We start from the raw sequence: 1,193 nt of genomic DNA, 5'->3' as shown, positions 1-1,193 counted from the left end.
ATAAAATAATAAAATAAAATAAATAAAAATAAAAATAAAAATAAATAGGGGGTTTTTTTAAAGAAAAAATTGGGGGGATAGTTTGTTGATGTGATCTGTAAACGATAACAAATATGGCTCTCTTGGTCTAGAGGTTAAGGTGTTCGCCTCTCATTCAATAGGTTCCGTGTTCGGGGGCATATTATTAATGTTCCCTCAAGCTCTATGTTCCCCCTGTCAAGTTACATGCTATGTCATGTTAAAGTGACCAGTGGTCTAGCAGTGGTCTATCTGGACAAGTGGTCAAGCTATATATATATATAATCAATCTGAAAAGTGGTCAAGCTATATAATAATATAGTCAATCTGATCAGTGGTCAAGCAATGGTCTAACTTTCAAGTGGTCAAGCTATATATAGATATTCCATCTGACAAGTGGTCAAGCTATATATAGTCAATCTGATCATTGGCCAAGCAATGGTCCTACTGGACAAGTGGTCAAGCTATATATAATCAATCTGACAAGTGGTCAAGCTATATAGAGAGTGATCTATATATATATATATATATTAGTCAAACTGACAAGGGGCCAAGTTATAATATAATATTATATTATCAATCTGACCACTCGTTCAGCGACTGCAGTCAAATTTGGCCCCAAAAGAAGTACCTTTCCTTCAACCAAACGTTCTCTATTATTCCCTTAGAGCTGGGGGGGGGGGGGCATAGAACTGAGGGAACATAGATCTGACCCCCCAGGTTCGAATCCTTTCCTTCTCTGTGACAATGTTCTGCCATCTGCTTTCGTCTCTACTTTCTTCCCCAACCCCCTCACCCTCCTTGCCCCCCTCTTCTGGGCTCCTGACTCTTTCTGCAGACTTTCTACTGCTACTTCTTGTCTCCTTCTTACTGCTGTCTTTCAGCCACACCCCAGATCTTATGGTAGGTAAAATCTAACACCTTGGCCTATAGCTTTCTGGAAAGGGCGAAATATCTCGGAGGTCCCGTGTGCAAGTTGCGCTCCTTAAAGATCCAAGTGTGGTCCAAAATCAATAAGAGTAGGCTTCGGCCGCCACCTGGGCAAACTTCAAAATTTCCTACCAACTGAAAAAGTTAAATGTGTCCCGCGCGCTCATATATTCTTATGCAGTTACGAGCGCCATGAAGCACTTACCAAACACAGACAACAACAACAACAACAACAACAACAACAA

The sequence above is a fragment of the Aplysia californica genome, unplaced genomic scaffold, assembly GCF_000002075.1.
Source record: "Aplysia californica isolate F4 #8 unplaced genomic scaffold, AplCal3.0 scaffold00281, whole genome shotgun sequence".
Taxonomy (NCBI): Eukaryota; Metazoa; Mollusca; class Gastropoda; order Aplysiida; family Aplysiidae; genus Aplysia; species Aplysia californica.
Note: the sequence above shows the minus strand (reverse complement) of the source record.